General features: G+C 41.8%; 1 protein-coding gene across 4 annotated transcripts in view; it reads left to right on the top strand.

Moving 5' to 3' along the window:
• The window catches only part of GBF1 (golgi brefeldin A resistant guanine nucleotide exchange factor 1), a 141,878-nt gene that overhangs the window by 16,662 nt on the left and 104,586 nt on the right, over positions 1-20,630 (top strand). The gene's annotated exons all lie outside the window — the stretch shown is intronic.

The following is a 20,630-nucleotide window of genomic DNA, read 5'->3' as shown; positions in this document are numbered from 1 at the left end:
CTGAGGAAGAGCCTCACTCTGTTGCCCAGGCTGGAGTGCAGTGTCGTTGACTCAGCTCACTGCAACCTCTGCCTCCTGGGTTTAAGCGAGTCTCCTGTCTCAGCCTCCTAAGTAGCTGGGATTATAGGTGCATGCCACCACACCCACCTAATTTTTGTATTTTTAGTAGAGACGGGGTTTCACCATGTTGGCCAGGCTGGTCTCAAACTCCTGGCCTCAGGTGATCCACCACCTCGGCCTCTCAAAGTGCTGGGATTACAGGAGTGAGCCACTGCACCTGGCCTATATTTTCTTTTAAAAAAGAATCTGCAAGCCACATTTGGCCCATGGGTGCAGTTTTCCAATCCCTGGTTTATTGCATTGGTTTCAGTCTTCATGATCTTTCAATCTTCATGTGTTCCAGAATCATTTGTCCCTTTGTTTGCCCCTTATTTTCCTAAGCATGATAACCTTGTATAATGTATTCATATATTTAAACTTTTCAAAGCCATTTTCAAAGTTATTACCTAATTGAGCTTGTATACAACCCCATGAGGGAGGCATGGCAGCTATTGTCCCCTTTTTGTGAAAGAAGTTGAAGCCCAGAGGGGTTTAAAGTGATTTAGCTGAGGTCACACTAATCCTGGGAGGTGGAGTCAAAACTAGAAATCAGGCCTCTGATGCCTGGTTTAGAGCTCTTTGCTCTATATTGCTTCTGTACGTGTGACTAGAGGAGAATATACACATTAAATGCCTTATATTTGTGTGTGTGTGTTTATTTTGCATATATACATATACATACACACACTGGCAGGGAAGGAGGAAAGTGTCAAAACCAAGGGGATGTAGATACAGACTGAAAGGGAAAGCTTCAGAGCTATGTTCCTTTGTTGACCATAAAGGGCTCCTGCAGTGTATAACCCTGGGGTGCTTTTTGCTAGTGACATATGTCAGACTGTAATTGGATAGTGTTTAGGCTTCTGCAAATTAAACAAACAATAAATAAGAAAATTTCTTCTTTTCATTAGAAATATGGGAGAATATCTGGAGAAAATTTTTTTTTACTTTCCTAAACATGGGCTAAAGTTGAGACGGAGTCTCGCTCTGTCACCCAGGCTGGAGTGTGCAGTGTGGCACAGTCTTGGCTCACTGCAAGCTCTGCCTCCTGGGTTCACACCATTCTCCTGCCTCAGCCTCCCAAGTAGCTGGGACTACAGGTGCCCGCCACCTCGCCTGGCTAATTTTATGTATTTTTAGTAGAGACGGTATTTCACCATGTTAGCCGGGATTTTCTCGATCTCCTGACCTTGTGATCCACCCGCCTCAGCCTCCTAAAGTGCTGGGATTACAGGTGTGAGCCACCGTGCCTGGCCCTTTTTTTTTTTTGAAATAGTGTGTCTCTCTGTTGCCCAGGCTGGAGGGCAGTGGTGTGATCTCGGCTCACTGCAACCTCCATCTCCTAGATTCAAGCGATTTTCATGCCGCAGCCTCCCAAGTATCTGGGATTACAGACAGGCACCACCACACCTGGCTGATTTTTGTGTTTTTACTAGAGACGGAGTTTCACCATGTTGGCCAGGCTGGTCTCAGACTCTTGACCTCAGATGATCCACTTGCCTTGGCGTCCTAAAGTGCTGGGATTACAGATGTGAGCCACTGCGCCCAGCCCATATTTTCTTTTTGTGCAGTGGCGCCATCTCGGCTCACTGCAACTTCTGCCTTTTGGGTTCAAGCAAGTCTTCTGCCTCAGCCTCCTAACTGGGACTATAGGCATATGCCACCATGCCTGGCTAATTTTTGTATTTTTAGTAGAGATCATGTTTCACTGTGTTGGCCAGTCTGGTCTCGAACTTCTGACCTCAAGTGATCCTTCCACCTTGGCCTCCCAACCATATTTTCTTCAAAGGAGCAAATTTCACTCAATTGAAACAGCTTTGAAAATATTAGCCAAGAAGGATCAAGTATAGAGGAGGCAATCAACTAGTTAGCAGGGCAAATGCTGCTACTAGGTGGCATGTTCTTATTTTATGGTCTGTACCGACTGGTACTTGACTGCTTTAGAATGTTGGCTACTTGCACAGATTTTTTTTTTTAATTTTACAGATAAACCTTACATATCCCAATTAGAAAGAAATATAATGAATGGAGATTTATAGTTCTTTTTATTTGGTTTTGAATTCAAAGTACTATCTTCTTAAGAGATATTAAGAGGATCAAACAAGTTAATGTAATTGGAAACACTTGGTAAACATCTTCTACACAGTGAAGGATTGTTGTTATAAGTGGCTGGCAATACCCTAAAACGACTGAGATCACTCTGGAGTAGCCTTGTAGGCCTTTTGGGCACTCTGCAGACCTTGAGGAGCTGAGGTGGTGCTGCTATCCTGACAGAGCCACATTTCCTGCCTGCCATCAAATCCAGATCCCATGCTTATTTTCTTCATGCTAACATGTCCCAAGATTTTACCTCAGAGACCATACCTGTGGTGAGTGATGCAGTCTAGGAATTATAGACTATTTAAGAGCTATTGAAGTTGAGTCTGCCGCTGATTTTCTTATGTCGTTGGGTTAGAAATCCAGCCAGATTATCTGCTCTTGGAACTAGTAAAACCAGAGTGTGTTCAAGAGCCAGTTCTCTCATTGGTAGCAGGAATATCTCTGGGTGTTGCTAAGCTTTCCCCTAGAGTGAGAAGGAAGGTAGTAGTGTTTTCCAAGGCCCACAGCTGTGGCATATATTGAAATGATGCCTGCCAAAGTTGCTACATTGTTCTTGGTTTTTAGCATATTACCTGCCTGAGAAAATTACAGAGTAGACCTAAAATAGAGCATTTTCATGATCTTCATATTGCTTCTGACCCCACACACAGTGCTGGCTCCCAGGAACAGGTTTATGGGTCAGCTGTCCCTGTGGTCCTGGACTCTACAACCCATGACTAATTTCTTGTTTCTTTTACGGAAACAAACAGATTTTTCTGATTGGCAGGGTCAGGAGGACTGCTTTCCTGGAAGCTTATTAATGGTAGGAGGCTGGGAAAGGGTTTTGAACTTGGAGAGAAAACTGAAGGAAATGTGCTTGTGTTATATGACCAATTAAGGTGTACCACTTAGATTGGAGGAGGGATGGCAGGAATTTTAGGACTTCTACCCAGTTTCTCATGAACCTGACTTGGATGTGATTCTTTTTTGCAAAGGCTTTCTGTTTGCATTTTTCTAGGCTTTCTGCTGGCTTGATTGGTAAGACTATCACTGTTGGAAATGGGTGGTTCACTGGACGTTGTCAGTAAACCAAAATGATTTTTTTTCTTTTCTTGTAGAAGGAATCTTTAAAGTATAGGCCGGGCGCGGTGGCTCAAGCCTGTAATCCCAGCACTTTGGGAGGCCGAGATGGGTGGATCACGAGGCCAGGAGATCGAGACCATCCTGGCTAACGCGGTGAAACCCCGTCTGTACTAAAAAATACAAAAAACTAGCTGGGCGAGGTGGTGGGCGCCTGTAGTCCCAGCTACTTGGGAGGCTGAGGCAGGAGAATGGTGTAAACTTGGGAGGTGGAGCTTGCAGTGATCTGAGATCCGGCCACTGCCCTCCAGCCTGGGCGACAGAGCGAGACTCCGTCTCAAAAAAAAAAAAAAGTGTGTAAGCGCTACCTACACTACTTTTCCAGGAATATCATCTGATTATTGTGAAGGAAATAAGTCCTTTTCTCCAGTAAGGTTGGCTAAGTCCATACTAGTTATTCTCACAGATGTATGTCGTTGGACCACATTTACAGTCAGTAGTTGCCCAAACTGTATGATGACTACAAGGTCTATAGCATTTAGAGTAACAAGATATTCTAATAATACCAGATTTGAAAAGAGGATTGCTCTTGGAAGAAAAAGGGTGTCCAAGAGCAAAGTTTGCATACTGTTACTTTGGATATAAGCCTTAGCTTACCACCAGTGAGAGAGACTTGACTGCTCGCCCTCATTTGGTCTTGAAGTCCTCTCAGGACTCCTTTTAGATTATTCTGAAGGAGTTAAAACAGATGTGTGGTTACCAGGGGCTGGGAGGGGTATGGAGAGTGACTGCTAATGGCTACGGGGTTTCTTTTTGGGGTGATGAAAATGTTCTAGAATTAGATAGTAGTGATGGTTGCACAACTTTGTGAATATACAAGAAATCACTGAGTTGTATACTTGAAAAGGGTAATTTTATAGTATGTGAATCATATCTCAGTTTATAAAGGAAGCAAAGGTAGGCTGCAGAAGTTGTGAATTTGCCAGTTTTTTTCTCAGGTCTCAGAGCTGTGGAGGAAAGTCTCTGTAGTCACTGCTGTGCTTTGGACCCATTACCCAGCAAAGGCAGCATAAGGCTCTGTTCAGCTTCTGGCCTAGTTTGTCCTTTTATGTCTCTCTCATTAACTCAAGGAAGCACATGGCTTTTATATTTAAATTTATTCAAACTGTAATCTTTGACATTTGAGTTAGCTTTTAGTACAGTTTTGCATTTATAGTAATATATATTATGTATTTTCTCTATCCCCAAAGAATCCGTTTTAATCTTTTCCGGATGCAAATTTCAGGCTGTCTTGTCCCATCTCCCCTCTCTTGCTCTCTTTCCCCTCCCCCCACGGAGTGTGTTTGATCAGGTGTGGCAGGAATATCCACTGTCAAGCTGCGCCCTTTATATTAGTCAATATTATCCTTCTCCCCCCTCCCTGTCTGTCTGCCCCTTTGGGCTTTCCCAGTTGATTTATAATTTTGGAATTCTCATCGGAGTCTGTAATACAGTTTGTTCATTATTTAACCAAAACCTGTTTAATGAGCAGAGAGAGGCAATGTAAATGTTAGGCATGTTGCAGTGATGTACCTTTGTGCTTCTCAAAGCGGGTGGGTAGTTAACTCTGTGCTGCCTGCAGGACTGGGGTGTCCTGGCCTTAGGGGCAGAAGGGCCACTGCCTCTCTCTTACATCTGACCAAGCCTTGCCATGGGTTTAGATTCCAGAGACACATTTCCTTTTATCCTTCTAGGAATCTTTTCGGGCTCTTGCATGTGGGAGTTATCTCAGTCTCGCAGCTAGACCTTGTGGTAGGATCTGTGGCATGGGATGGGGCATGGAAGGGAAAGTGACATATCAGGATACTTGATAATGCTCTTGGTTTTAGATCTGACAAGATTAGACAGTTTATAGGAATGCTTCTAGCCCATATGGTCTGTGGTCTTTGATCTCTTTGTTCCCAGACTAGATAAGTCCTTGCAAGCCTTAGTTCCCTCTATCCAGTATAGCTTTATGGAAAGGGCTATAGTCAGTTTTGAATTGTGGTGTTTGGTTGTGGTCATTACCTCCAGATATAGTCCGTCTTTGTCCTTGGTCTTTAAACTTAGATCATTACAAAGAGATTCTTTTCCAGGAGATTTTTGGTTTAAAGCAGGAGAGGAACAGTCTAAAAGTATCACAACCAGGCTAGGTGCAGTAACCCACATCTGTAATCTAGCACTTTGGGCGGCCAAGACAGCAGGATTGCTTGAGGCTGGGAGTTCAAGACCAGCCTGGGCAACATACCAAGATTCCCCCCATCTCTACAAAAATAAAAATAAAAAAAAATTAGTTGGGCATGGTGGCGCACAACTGTAGTTCCAGCTACTTAGGCTGAAGTGGGAGGATCACTTGAGCCCAGGAGTTCAAGGTTACGGTGAGCCATGATTGCACCACTGTACTCCAGTCTGAGTGACAGAGTAAGACCCTATTTCAGTGAGTGAATGAATGAATGAATGAATGAAAGTGCTACAACCAAAATCTTCTCTTATGGGATCATCTTTTAATGACTTACTTTAAAGCCTTCAGGGTCAGGGCTTGAGGACTTCTTAGGGTGTGTGTGTGTCTATGTGCATATGGGGGTGTGTGGTGAGGAGTTTGCCTTTAGAGATTTAGTCCCAGGTCTTTTTAGCTCTGAGGACCTAATGTCCAGTTTTGGTTATCAGGACTGGGGGTTCTCAGTGTAAGACTAAGGTGGTCTTGAGGCCTAGTGTAGGTACCTGTATTAACTGTAACTTTGTTCTAGTTTCTTAGACCTTTTCTTTTGGGGATTCCCCAAGATTTGAATTCTTTCAGGGCCTAGCGTATTGAGTTGCTTCTAACCGATATTTATTGACTATCTGGTGTGTGCCAGGCATTTTTCTTAGGTACTTAGGAAGTGGGTCTATAATGGTAAACAATCAGTCAGACTTCCTGCCCTCATAGCCACTGGTTTGACAGTATTAATGACTCTAGCTGATCATTCCAAAGCTAACGTTTTGTAGCCTCTACTTTATGCTGTATGGTCCCTGTCAGGCATGGAATGGATGACCGTGAGTGAGAGCAGTCTGCTGCCATCTTTTCTTATTCTTGCTCTTTCCTTAAGAAACAAGCCAAAGAAATAAGCAATAACAATAGCTTGTAGCTTATTATTTGCTTGTTTGGCTTTCACATGTAAAGCTGTTATGGCCAGAGTTTAGCTATTCTCAAAGACATTGGTGGGTTGCATAGCATAATTCTGGGGGATAGGATATTTTTTTACAGAGCTTACTAGGACAGCAAGTTACAGTGTGCTTGAGTTTTAAGAGGGAGAAGCAGGTGCCAGGAGAAAGTGGATGTGTCAGGAGTTTATTTAAATATAGTTTATCCTGGACAAACACACCTGTAGGGTACTGTCTGTCTCCAGCTTTGTGAATTCAGAGTCTGAGCTAGGACGTTTGAGTCCATCTAACCTCCAGAGGTTTGCAGAGAACATTTAAACAGAGTCTGGAAGCCAACCTGGGAGGAATTATGACTTAACACCTGTCTGGCCTGGGCCTCTTAGCAGTAGCCACTTAGGTAGAAAAGAAACTGTTTGAGAATGCCTGATACCTCAAGTTTAATCTGTTTCATTTGGAAAATGGGGAGGTGTAGAGAAAAGAGATTTTAGCAGTCATTGTCAGGAAAAAGATTGAATAAGAGTATATTATATGGGCCAGGCATGGTGACTCACACCTGTAATCCCAGCACTTTGGGAGGCTGAGGCAGGTGGATGACTTGAGGTCAGGAGTTCAAGACGAGCCTGGCCAACATGGTGAAACCCTGTCTCTACTAAAAATAACAAAAATTAGCCAGGTGCAGTGGTGCACGCCAGTAGTCCCAGCTACTCAGGAGGCTGAAGCAGGAGAATTGCTTGAACCCAGGAGGTGGAGATTGCCGTGAGCTGAGATCATGCCATTGCACTCCAGCCTGGGTGGCAGATCAAGACTCCATCTCAGCAACAACAACAACAACAACAACAAAAGCGAGTATATTATATGAAAAAAATTTGCTGGAGTCCTATTGATTAAATGCGTACTTTTATTTTTTCCTACAGGGTCTATAGTTTAGGGAGTAAGTAATAAATCATTATTAATCAGCATGAGAAGAAAGTTGAATGAGTCATTAGCTTTTGTCCCACTTGGAATTGAGCTTGTAAATTGTTCAAAGCCTAAGTAGAAACTAAAAGAACCAAATGTGATAAAATTTGGCAGACAAATTTTGTGAAGGACTGAGTGTTAGGAAAGGCAATGGGCACACTTAAAAGTATCCATTTCCTGTGCCATGTTTTACTTTCTTGGTTTATAATAAAATATAAAACTGTAATTGAGTAATGCATTAGAATGTAACTTGAATTTGAGTCAGACTGACTTTGGCATCTTAGAATCTCAGTAACTTGAGTGGCCATAGGCTTGTAGACATTTCAGCACAGTTAGAGTAAATAAAGGTACTGTGATTCTTTTTTTCCCTAGGGACTATTCATATTAATAGGGTGACTCCAAGAGGCCTATATTTTGATGACTTGACTTTGCCGTTTCTTTTTACTGAGGCTGTCCCCAAATGATTTATGAATGCTCTTCACTTGACACTTCTAAACCAAGAAGTTCTTCCAAACATTTGTTTGTGCTCAAGGTTAGAAAATGAAGACTCTTGAGAAGAAACAGCTCGGCATAGTCTGGCTTCTCATGGGTTCAGGTCTCTCTTTTTCTCTTCCTCATACCCAGGCACACTTAGCCATCGGAAGTAGTTTGCTGGCTGGTGGGAGGGCACATTTTCTACTGCATGTATCAGAAAAGGAGCTGTGAAAAAAAGAGGAAAGAGCACTCTTAATAGTTTAGCTCTCAAAAACAGAAAAACCTAATTTCTTTGTAGCAAAGGTTAGGGGGCAGTGTAACAGTGTGGTTTGTGGTGGGTATCAAAGTTGGTGGTGGTATTGCTTTTGTCCTCTTTAGCACAGCTACCTCTTGAGGCCTGAAACTTCTGAGTATATACCCAACTTACCATGGCAACAGTCAGATGAGTAAAAAGAGAGAAAGCCAGCTGCTGTTTTTTTTCTAACAAGGAGGCAGGCAGAGTCCCTTCCTGCTTTTCCACCCATTCAAACTTAGGACAAGTGCCAAAATGGTTTCAGAAGAAGCCAAATGCTTGAAATTCAATGTGTTGTTTTGATCAGGAGAGATAGTGAAGAGTTTGTCTCAGCCTTGCCCCTCTCTGACTTCCTCTCTATGTTCATAGATACTTAGTTGATACCCCAGTTTCTGAAGTGATAGTAGATATGTTTATGGAAAGGGTGAGTACACTTGTCTTTTCTCTCCTGGCATCAGTTAGAGTTGGCTATAGAGCAAAATGGAGATAAGAACATTTCAGCTCAGATCACTTCATTAAGAAAGGGTGATAGATGGAGAGCAATGACTACTTTAGGCTCTCAGTTTTACTCTAGGAAACCAGGAGATAATTTGCACCTCACCAGTTTAGGGGCCTTTATTCTTTTCCTTTATACTTTGAAGATCCTAAAGAACTTAGATGGACAAGCACTTCTGGCTCTCTGTTGGCTGGGTTCTCATGACATGTCTCTTCTGTAACATCAGCATTCTGTTAGCAGTGTTACTACTGTAGGTTGAGTTGTGAAGAGCTGCCACATGTGCACAGATCACAACTGACCTTTCCTTGTTCCACGCTTATTGAGCAATTACTTGCCCGTTTGTGGAGCTCACATTATTGTCTTGCATTTCTGGCCCAGTGTGAAGTGGGGGCATCCAGGAAGTGGCCTAATGGACTGTACATCAGAGGGCAATAAATTGGCATATGATTTGGTGGAAAGGCAGGGCCAGATGTAGTGTGGGAGCTAAGGTTTTTCTGCATTCAGCCATGCAGCTTGCTTCCAGGTGTCCTGGAAAGCAGCTTGGGAACTAGAGGGTAAGGGTAGTTGAGGACATTCATTGGGGAAGAAAAGGATCAAAAGCACTTCAGTTTTATCTGGGATTGGCCCTGAATTGAAAAAAAATCCTCTAAAAGTAGAGGGACAAATGAAATTTCCCTGACACTGACAGGGACTTTTCCACTGATTATTTTTTGTTTTCAAGTAAAGTGAGTTATTGTAAGAAAAAAAATCTAAAACTTGAGAGACCCTTGACAAGAGGATGTAGAATGAGAAAGCCTCATTCCAAATGAGTTTTTGCATTTAAAAAAACTGGTACCAAATTGATTAAATGAAGTGAGAGCCGATATGGTATTACAGCTGCCCTGGGCTAGAGTGGTGTTTTTCAGACTGTAGGTTGCTTTCCATTAGTGAATTATAGCACTGTAATGGGTTGCATGGCATTCTCTCCATTTTTTTTTGAGATGGAGCCTCACTCTGTCACCCCGCCTGGAGTGCAGTGGCGTGATCTCGACTCACTGCCAGCTCTGCCTCCCTTCTTGGTTCATGCCATTCTCGTGCCTCAGCCTCCCGAGTAGCTGGGACTACAGGCGCCCACCACGCCTGGCTAATTTTTTGTATTTTTAGTAGAGATGGGGTTTCACCATGTTAGCCAGGATAGTCTCAATCTCCTGACCTCATGATCCGCCCGACTTGGCCTCCCAAAGTGCTGGGATTACAGGAGTGAGCCACGACGCCTGGCCTTTTTTTTTTTTTTTTTTTTTTGAACTAGAGTCTAGCTCCGTCACCCAGGCTGGAGTGTAGTGGCGCAATCTTGGCTCACTGCAACCTCCGCCTCCCGGGTTTAAGCGATTCTCCTGTCTCAGCCTCCCAAGTAGCTGGGATTAAAGGTGCATGCCATCGTGCCCAGCCAATTTTTTGTATTCTTTGTAGAGATGGGGTCTTGCAATGTTGCCCAGGCCTGTCTTGAACTCCTGGGCTCAAGTGATCCACTTACCTCAGCCTCCCAAAGTACAGGGATTACAGGTGTGAGCCATTGCGCCCGGCCTTATTTCATATTATATCACCACAGGAAGCACATCCTGTCAGGTTGTCCTGCAATTATTGATTTTTTTTTTCTTTTCTTTTTTTTTTTAGTCAGAGTCTTGCTCTGTCACCCAAGCTGGAGTGCAGTGGTGTGATCTCCACTCACTGCAACCTCCGTCTCCCAGGGTCAAGTGATTCTCCTGCCTCAGCCTCCCCGGTAGCTGGATTACAGGCCCCCACCACTGCACATGGCTAATTTTTGTATTTTCAGTAGAGACGGAGTTTCACCATGTTGGCCAGGCTGGTTTTGAACTCCTGACCTCAGGTGATCCACCTGCCTTGGCCTTCCAAAGTGCTGAGATTACAGGTATGAGCCACTGCACCCAGCTGCAATCGTTGATTTTAACAGTTTTGTTACTCGCTTTTGATGGTGACTTCCATATCTTCTCATTTTGAAATATGTTAATTTTTCTTTTTGTACTTTTAAGTAATCTGTGAAGTAATATTTTCGCACCTTGTAAATATCCTGTCCTCTAATACTCTTTTACTTAATGGTCATCCACTGATTACTATTTGACTGAATCTTTTATTTTACTGGTCAGAGAATGATTTTTCTAATTCTGTCATTTTTTTCTACATTTATTAGCTAGCATTCTCTGTAAAGAGCTTCTTTCCCTCATCAACTGGAGGATGAACCAGTTTCTTCTAAAAAGGCAGGGTAAATGCTTAATTCATTCCCTTTAATTGTCAGTTTTCAGTTTCAGAAGTGACTATTGATAATGATCACTAGTGGTGGCAAATGTGGGTCTGCCTCCTCCTAGGGGCTTGTGAGTATTATTCAGTGTTTTATAATTAATTACAAATATGTTTTTTTCTCATTGTTATTTTTGGTGCTCACATTGTTTCAAGTTTGGCCAGTGAGTGTCCCCTTCAAACTGGTTCCTTTGTCTTTTGACATGACATCTTTGAACACTTCTTTGCTTTCTGGTACAATTAACCAGCACTAAAGGGGAAAACAGAATAGAATAGAAATTATCAGTGTATCTGGCCAGGCGTGGTGGCTCACGTCTGTAATCCCAGCGCTTTGGGAGTCTGAGGTGAGCAGATCACAAGGTCAGGAGTTTAAGACCAGCCTGGCCAACATGGTGAAACCCTGCCTCTACTGAAAATATGAAACTTAGCCAGGCATAGTGGCACGCATCAACTACTCAGGAGGCTGAGGCAGGAGAATTGCTTGAACCTGGGAGGCAAAGGTTGCAGTGCAGTGAGCTGAGGTCGTGCCACAGCACTGCCGCCTGGGCGACAGAGCAAGACTCCACCTCAAAAAAAATTAAACAATAAATAAATAAATAAAATAAAAAAAGAAATTATCAGTGTATCATACTTAAGAAGGATAAATATTGTTTTTTGCAACTTGTTTCAGTTAGAAACCTGTATTTTCTGGGTTGCAGCATAAGCTGTATCTTTTTCTGTCCATCATGGTCAAAAAAGTTTGAAAGCCCTGGTAGAAAGTTTGTGATTTACTCCTGTTCTAGCACTGGTCTGAATTTCTGTCTGCAATGTTATTTCATGGGCAAGGAGTCAAGGAGGGTATTGAGTCAGGGTGCCCTTCTCACCATTTTCTTGACGTTCTGTGAAGGACTCTGTGAGGCACCTTAGCCCCCTTGACTTTTGGGAATGAGTGGATTCTTCATCCCTATCAATTTTGATTTCAGTAAGACAGTTCTATTTAGATGGTTGTTTCTGAATAAATCAGCTTTTGCTAGGCAGAGATTAATTTGAGCCTATTTGAGTCGTTTTAATCCTGGAAAATATTAGAGCAAGTATTCTTCCCCCAAGGAAATAAGAATTGTGAAAGTAATTATGACTGATGAGTCACTTTGCACCTTATCCCTTTTATGTGATGCTATACAGATTGTTTAGACATATCATGTTAGACGTGGCCACCCTTTTGAATCATTTTGGTGGGCTGAGGGACTCATTTGTCCTCGAAAGACTCCAAAAGAGCATCTTCTCCGGAAACTTTCCTGTTAGTGGAAGTTCAACAAATATTACTTGATTACTTACTATATGCCAGAGACGGAACTAGGTTCTAGGGACCTAGTTTTCAAGGAGACTGACACAGTTCCTGTTTTCATAGTTTATGGTCTAGTGGGCTGGTGATTTGAGAAGCTCTGGAATTTGAGCAGACAACTGGGCACTAGTTTGAAGTCTGCCAGTTTCCACATGTGACCTCAGGAAATTGTTGTGTGCTTTGGTTTGCTGAAAGAGGTTCTAGGATGGTCAAAAGAATAGCATTGGTGTTGTCCATATTGTCTGTCCCACCCCCACCTTCTGCCCTAGCCCTGCCTGCCTGGCAGTGACCCTGGAAATTCTGTGCATGACAGTTTCATTAGCTGCTTTTAGGGCCTTGAGTGTCTTATAGTTGATTAGTCTGTTAAAAAAAATTTATTTCACCTATAATGTGTTCTATGATATGATTAGTCTCTTTATATTGGCCTTTGATTAATCAGTCTGTGCAACACAGAACTGAACTGACCACAGTTGTACCATAGGATACGTTATCAATGACTGATTGTTTTTTCTTTTTTTTTTTTTGAGACGGAGTCTTGCTCTCTCGCCCAGGCTAGAGTGCAGTGGCGCAATCTCAGCTCACTGCAAGCTCCACCTCCCGGGTTCATGCCATTCTCCTGCCTCAGCTTCCCAAGTAACTGGGACTACAGGTGCATGCTGCCACACCCAGCTAATTTTTTGTAGAGAGACGGGGTTTCACCGTGTTAACCAGGATGGTCTTGATCTCCTGACCTTGTGATCCGCCCGCCTCGTCCTCCCAAAGTGCTGGGATTACAGACGTGAGCCACCACGCCCGGCCGCTGATAGTATTTTCTAATAAAATTCAGCTTTGCATTTTAGTCCTCTTTGACTTGGGCTTCTGACACAGTTTTTAGGATATTGAAGTCTAGAGGTGCAAAACAATTTTTTTTTTTTTTTTGATAGGGAATCTCACTCTGTCGCCTAGGCTGGAGTGTCGTGGCACAATCTTTGCTCACTGCAACCTCCGCCTCCTGGACTCAAGTAATTATCCTGCCTCAGCTTCCCAAGTAGCTGGGATTATAGGTGCCCACCACTACGCCCAGCTATTTTTTTTATTTTTAGTAGAGACGGGGTTTCACCGTGTTGGCCAGGCTGGTCTTGAACTCCCGACCTCAGGTGATCTGCCCACCTTGGCCTCCCAAAGTGCTGGGATTACAGGCATGATCCACCGTGCTGAAACTTTTTTTTTTTTGGAGACAGAATCTTGCTCTGTTGCCCAGGCTGGAGTGCAGTGGTGAGACCTCCTGGCCTCAAGTGATCAGACCTCCTGGCCTCAAGTGATCCACTGGCCTCAGCCTTCCAAAGTGCTGGGATTACAGGCATGAGCCACTGCACCCAGCCAAAAACAGATTTTAGTAGCTGTTTACCTTAAGGTGCTAAGAGAATGAGGAAAGCTCTTTTCTCCAGCCAGGGTCTAATAGTCCCAGTTCACAAATAACAGAAGTGTTTTTTAGTAGCAGCCTACTACCTTTAGCCCAAGGGTCTCGTGAGGAAAGTAGTACCAAAACCCTTGTAACTTTGGACAGGATTTAGCTTCATAATTGATAGAACATTTCATCATATATTTGTTTTTTGAATCTCAGAGAAAGCACCTGGAAGTAGCCCTTGGGAGCATTGGGACCTCAGAAAGACTGTCCCTTTGTTTAGGAATAGTATTCCTAGGATTTTCAAGGGTAGAAAGAGGTGGTGAGGCAGTGAAGCAGTTACAGTGGTTAAGAACTTTCTAAAAGAGAAAGTTGGAGTGGATGTTGGAGTACAAATGTAGTCCACAAAAAGACCTGTGACCTATCATTTGCTTGAATGGCTTATCGTGTTCTGAATTTAAAGTGCAGTTCTTTCTCCTTTGCCTCTTTTTTTCTGGGATGAATCTATATCCAAGTTACATTATTTAATACCTACTATAGCTAAATGCTTTTTGTGACCAGAATCTGTTGACTCTGACAGGGTGCTGGTTCCCTCTGGCCTGGGAAAAGAAGTTCTTGGTTCAGCCCACCTGGACAGAAGCATTGTAGGGAAAATAGTCAAAGGAGAATGGACTTTGGTACTCAGAATCCAAATAGGTCTCATTAATCTTCCCAAGTGAGCCAAGACTACAGCTTAATCAGTTTCATTTCAGGGGTTTTAAAGAATGTTTCTGGGCTGGGCATGGTGGCTCACGCCTATAATCCCAGCACTTTGGGAGGCCGAGGCAGGTGGATCACTTGAGGTCAGGAGTTCTAGACCAGCCTGGCCAACATGGTGAAACCTCGTCTCTACTAAAAATACAAAAATTAGCTGGGCATGGGTGCGAGCTCCTGTAATCCCAGCTACTGGGGAGGCTGAGGCAGGAGAATTGCTTGAACCCAGGAGGCAGAGGTTGCGGTGAGCTGAGATCGCACCACTGTACTCCAGCCTGGGCAACAGAGGGAGACTCCGTCTCCAAAAAAAGGCCAGGCACGGTGGTTCATGCCTGTAATCCCAGCACTTTGGGAGGCCGAGGTGGGCGGATCGTGATTTCAGGAGATCGAGACCATCCTGGCTAACATGGTGAAACCCCATCTCTACTAAAAATACAAAAAATTAGCCGGGCTTGGTGGCACACGCCTGTAGTCCCAGCTACTCAGGAGGCTGAGGCAGAAGAATCGCTTGAACCTGGGAGGTGGAGGTTGCAGTGAGCTGAGATTGCACCACCACACTCCAGCCTGGGCGACAGAGCGAGACTCTACCTCAAAAAAAAAAAAAAAAAAAAAAAGTTTCTGTTGCCAGGGTTCTGTGAGGAAGAAAATGAGCAGTGTTTGCCTTTAGTAGAACTGCTTTTTATTAAGTGAATGGGAGATGGCGCCAGGGTCCTAAGTAATCCTGGGTAGGCGTAGGCTCAATAGTCAACAAAATGGGTTGTGTGCATGTAGTAAAGGAAGGTAGAGAATGGGAAATATTTGGGTTGGTAATAGTCTAACAAAAGCTCTAAAGGGAAGGAAAAAGTTGGCTACCAGAGGTTTTACTTCTATTTAGAATGTGAGTTCATCCCATTTCCCTTTTACCTAATTGGTGTCAGGATATTTAATCAAATGAACAGATGGTGAATTTTCTTGAATTTTTATTTTGAAATAATTTCAAACTTAAAAAAAGGTGCAAGAATAATACAGAGGTCTCCCATATGTCCTTTTGCTATTTACACACACACACACACACACACATATGTAAGTATAGACATAAAATTATTTTTTGACTGGGCACAGTGACTCACATATATAATTCCAGCACTTTGGAAGGCAGGATGAGAGGATCACTTGAGCTCAGGAATTTGAGATTAGCCTGGGCAACCATAGGTAGACTCCATCTCTACAAAAAATTTAAAAAAACAGGTGTAGTGGTGTGTGCCTGTGGTTCCAGCTACTTGGGAGGTTGAGGTAAGAGGTTCACTTAAATCTGGGAGGTCAAGGCTGCAGTGAGCTGTGATCATGCCACTGCATTCCACCGTGGGTGACACAGTTAGACCCTGTCTCAAAAAAAGAAAAATACATAAATAAATAAATTTTTCTAAATCATTTGAGAGTAGGTTGTATACATCGTGACTTTTTTTTTTTTTTTTTGAGACAGTCTCGCTCTGTCACCCAAGCTGGAGTGTAATGGCATGATCTTGGCTCACCTCGCCTCCTGGGTTCAACCCATTCTCCCTGCCTCAGCCTCCTGAGTAGCTGGGATTACAGGTACCTGCCACCACACCCGGCTAATTTTTGTATTTTTAGTAGAGACAGGGTTTCGCCATGATGGCCAGGCTGGTCTCGAACTCATGACCGCAGGTGATCCACCCACCTCGGCCTCCCAAAGTGCTGGGATTACAGGCATGAGCCACCATGTCCAGCCTATCATGATCTTTTATCTCTTAATACTTCAGTGCATATTTCCTAAGAACAAGGTATTCTCTTACTAATTTAAGTACAGTTATCAAATTCAAGAAATTTAACATTAATACAATAATTTACTATTCATATTCCAATTTTGTCAATAAACTTTTATTGTTTGTTTTTTTTCCCCTTCAGCCAAGGATCACAAAATTACATTTAGTTGTCACGTTTCGTTAGTCTTCTTTAATCTGGGACAGTTCTTTAGCTTCTCTTTATGCTTCATGACATTAGCATTAAAAAAATGTTTTAAAATTTTTTCAGCCAGTGGTTTGTGCCTGTAATTCTAGCACTTTGGGAGGCCAAGCAGAAGGGTCGCTTGAGGCCAGGAGTTTGAGACCAGCTTTGGCAACATAGTGAGAACTCATTGCTTCAAAAAATAAAAAAAAACTAGCTGGGTATGGTGGTGTGTGCCTGTAGTCAGGAGGCTGAGGTGGGAGGATTGCTTGAGCCCAGGAGTTCGAGGCTGCGGTGAGCTATGATCATGCCATTGCACTCCAGCCTGGGTGATTAAGAAAACAAACAAACAAAAATTAAACAAAAACATTTTTTTTTTTTAGAGTTATGGAGTTACCTGTAACTCCATAACTGTTCACAGAGTCTGGTGGTGGGATCGTAGCTTACTTCAACTGGTCTTCCTGCCTTGGTCTTCCAAAGTGATGGAATTACAGGCATGAGCCACCACAGTCAGCTGACATTGACATTTTTTATAACTACAGACCAGTTCATGTCTGTGTTCTTTCTTTTTAAAAAATTGATCCATAATAATTATACTTATTTATTGGTTACATGTGATATTTTGATACATGCGTACAATGTGTAATGATCACATCAAAGTATTTAGGATATCCATCACCTCAAACATTTGTCATTTCTTTGTGTTGGGAACATTTCACATCTTCTCTTATAGCTATTTGGAAATATACAGCAAATTATTGTTAACTAAAATCACCCTAATTTATTTATTTATTTCAAGAATATTTCTCATTTTGGGTTTGTCTGATGTTTTCTCATGATTAGATTCAGGTGGTGTGTGTCTATTGTGAATCTGTAATACATACCACTACTGATACAGTGTCCTTCTCAGGGTATGACAACTGCAGTTGCTATTCATTGGTGATACTAATTTTGATCATTTGGTCAGATGTTAATCTGATTTATTTACTATATAGATGTTATTTCCCCTTGCAACTAATAAGCAGTCTGTAGGGAAACACTTGAAGATCATACTCCTCTTTAAACTTTACCCCTAATACCTAACATACATTGATAATTCTTGCCTGAACCAATTCATGGTGAAATTTGAGTGGTTGCTTAAAATACTTGTTCTTAGGTGGACATAAACTGTCTTTCTAGCTTGCTTCTGTTTGTTTCTCTTCCTATAAGAAACACAATTGCATACCCTAAAGATCTATATTTTTTATGTCTAAATCTAATAATTAAAAAGAGTTGAAAATTGGAAAAAGCTTTGGCTCAACGAGGCTTGACTTGGAGCTTGGTAATTTCCTAGAATGTGGCCACATCACCCAGTGGATTTTGTTCTCCACTCAACCAACAGCATAAGTGCTTTTTCTCTAAGCTGGACTGACAACAGCCATGTGAAGTGGATTTTTTCTTTAAATTTACTCCCTCTTTTAATAAGTGGGATTTGCTATGAATTCATCATTATATTTAGCTTTTGTTCTCAAATCTATTTTAATAGCGTGATTCACCTTATTAAGAACTTCTACTTAAGCTTTAACAAAATCCATAAAGTTTGGAAATGCCCATTGTCCAGGAGCTTTAAGAGAGAAAAGGTTAGGAGAAACGTTTTCCTATTCTCCTTTTCTATCATAGTTTTCTTTCCTTCCCTCTTATTTTTCTGCGTTTTTCCTTGTGCCTTTCCTTTCATTCCTTTGAAGCATGATTAGGATGCATGACTGAGCCTCCAAAAGCAGAGAGAAAAAGAAGTATTGCGTCTTGAGACTCAGGATTTTTACTGTTATTACTGCGGAGAATAGACTAATGATATGATAATTATGACCATTGCTAATGAATGCCTTATCACCTATCAGTTATGTTTCTTTGAGGGAACCTTGCCCTCAAAAAAAGTGGCTTATGCCTGTAATGACCAGCACTTTGGGAGGGTGAGGCGAGAGGATTGCTTGAGCTGAGGAGTTTGAAACCAGCCTGAGAAACTAGTGAGACCTCATCTCTATTAATATATATATATATATATATATTTTTTTTTTAATTAGCCAGACATGGTGGCACACACCAGTAGTCCCAGCTACTTGAGAGACTGAGGCAGGAGGATCTCTTGAACCCCAGAAATCAAGGCTGCAGTGAGTAATAATGGCACTACTGCATTCTAGCCTGGGTGACAGAGGAGTCCCTGTCTTAAAAAAAAAAAGAAAGAAAGAAAGAAGTAGAGACAAAAGGAAACAACTAGAGAGTCAGAAAGAGGAAAGGGGCAGAAGTAAAGAACTTGGGGATGGGGAAGCAAGGGTAGGAGAGAAGCACCAAGAATACAGAACTACTAAAATAGGAAAATGGGAGTCAGCTCTAACATTTACCTTTACCCAGTCCAGTGTGTGGGTTTTCGCCTTTCAGTAGAATACACTATGAGATAGGATGAGATGGGGTGAATGAAATTGTCCCATCCTTGACTCCTTGGATCTGTCTACCTAGAACTGAAGGTTTTACCCTGTAATGTGACTTGATAGCCTGATCCTAGTGGGTTGGGTTGGAAGAGGCTATTAAGTGATGTTTTTTGGATTGCTAGCATTAACAGAGTTATTTTTAACCTCCCGTTTCAATCTCTTCATTGTTCAGGTTCCACTGCTGGCTACCATGAGAGCAGTCAAAATTAGCAACTATATAAAATGAAGTACCTCTTGTCTCCCCAGTCACTTCCAAAATAAACAGGGAGTAATACTGTCCAATTTTGTCTCACTTTACTCTGAAGGCTAGCAATAGAGGAAGCATGGATTAGTGTGTAGTGATTTCTAGGCTCTGTCCTCTGGACAGATTCCCCTCTGAGTGCTCCAGTTGAGTGACAGGACCATGTGGCAGGAGTGCAGCTGGAAGTATATCATCGGCAGATTTGGGTTGGGTAAATATAGCAGGAGCAGGATGTCAGTGTGGGAGATGGATTGTTCTGGGAAAGGAAGTGTTGTCTTTCGTCTGAGAAACAATTTCCTGCACTTCTGGGACTTTTGCTTTCTTCTTTTTCTTTTTTTTCCAGGGCAGAGCAGGAGTTGGCAGGGGATGGGTACACTTGCTGAATTCTATCTCTGGATGCCTGCATGTTTCTACATTTGAAGTTGGGAATAGTAGAGATCAGTTAGTTCAGCCAGTTAGGAAATTGACCTAATAAATTATCATACCCATGCCTTATATTTCGCTTTTTGAAGTTTTAAATTAAAGCAGCTGTCTGCTTAGAGCCTCTTTTTAAAAAGTTACTGTTGTTTTAGTGAAATAGACAGGTTGAGAGGCAAAAATAATTACATGAAGAGAATCAACTCTATTGCAAGTCAGACATGAGGCACCAGCTGGCAGGAAACAGCTGGGATATTTCTGGGGGCTAGACTCTTCCACACCAGGACTTAACTCTTCAAGTGATCTCTGTTATCTGAGCTACTTAAGATAGCTACCTACCTACTAACAATCTGCATAAAAAACTAAATTACTAAATTATATGATATTTTACAATTGACTAAACTTTATAATTTATAAAGTGGTTTTTCATTATAGCCTTTCAATTTTATAATCTATAAAGCACCTAAATTATAATCTATAAATTATATTTATATAAATTATTATATTATAATTTAGACTCTAAAATATATAATCTATAATAGATTATCTCTATAAACATATTTATAGGAAAGTTGTAAAGAAGTTCCCATCTATCCAATGTCCAGTTTCCCCTATATTAACATCTTACATTAATATGACACATTTGTCACAATTAATGAACAAATATTGATTCATCATTATTAATTAAAGTTCATACTTTATTCAGATTTCATTAGGTTTTTACTTAATGACCTTTTTCTGTTCAAGGATTCCATCTAGGATACCACATTACATTTAGTCATCACATCTCATTACGTTCCAGTTGGCTGTAACAGTTTGCCTGTATTCTTTTCAAGTTTCACAAAAACTCACAAAATAGACTGTGCTTTTATTAGTATCCCCTTTTACAGATAAAACTCAGGTTCCAGAAAAATTAAGTAATATTTTCAAGGTTACACAGTAAAAGCTTCTTTTAAAGTGTGATTATGATTTGGAAAAAGGCGATGAGGTTATTTATTTGCTTTTCATGTGAATAAGGGCAGACTTATAGCTAACCTTCAGGTGAGCCATTTACTGAAGAGGAACAAGAGATAGAGGTGAATCTAGCTTGTTCCTGAACTCTTTCTTCTGTCTTACTGGAGACACATTAACATTATTATTTTAATCACAATTATTTGGGGAAAACCCCTTTCTCTTT

This window comes from Piliocolobus tephrosceles, chromosome 9 (genome assembly GCF_002776525.5).
Source record: "Piliocolobus tephrosceles isolate RC106 chromosome 9, ASM277652v3, whole genome shotgun sequence".
NCBI classification, from domain to species: domain Eukaryota; kingdom Metazoa; phylum Chordata; class Mammalia; order Primates; family Cercopithecidae; genus Piliocolobus; species Piliocolobus tephrosceles.
The sequence above is the reverse complement of the archived record's forward strand: the minus strand, read 5'-3'. Positions and strand labels throughout refer to the sequence as shown.